Below are 257 nucleotides of genomic sequence, written 5' to 3' on the forward strand. Positions count from 1 at the left end.
CGGCACAGATGTTGTTTGCTCCATAATTCATTGTCTCATTAAACTATTGAGTTAAGCTTACTGTCTCATATTAGAGCTGTGTGATTAAATATGCACACACACACACACACACACACACACACTCTCTCTCTCTCTCTCTCTCTCTCTCTCTCTCTCTCTCTCTCTCTCTCTCTCTCTCTCTCTCTCTATCTCTCACACACACACTTGTAGAGCCATGTGTGTTTAATCCTTTACCCATAGTTGAAACACCCCCTACA

Source organism: Coregonus clupeaformis, unplaced genomic scaffold, assembly GCF_020615455.1.
Source record: "Coregonus clupeaformis isolate EN_2021a unplaced genomic scaffold, ASM2061545v1 scaf0600, whole genome shotgun sequence".
Lineage (NCBI taxonomy): Eukaryota > Metazoa > Chordata > Actinopteri > Salmoniformes > Salmonidae > Coregonus > Coregonus clupeaformis.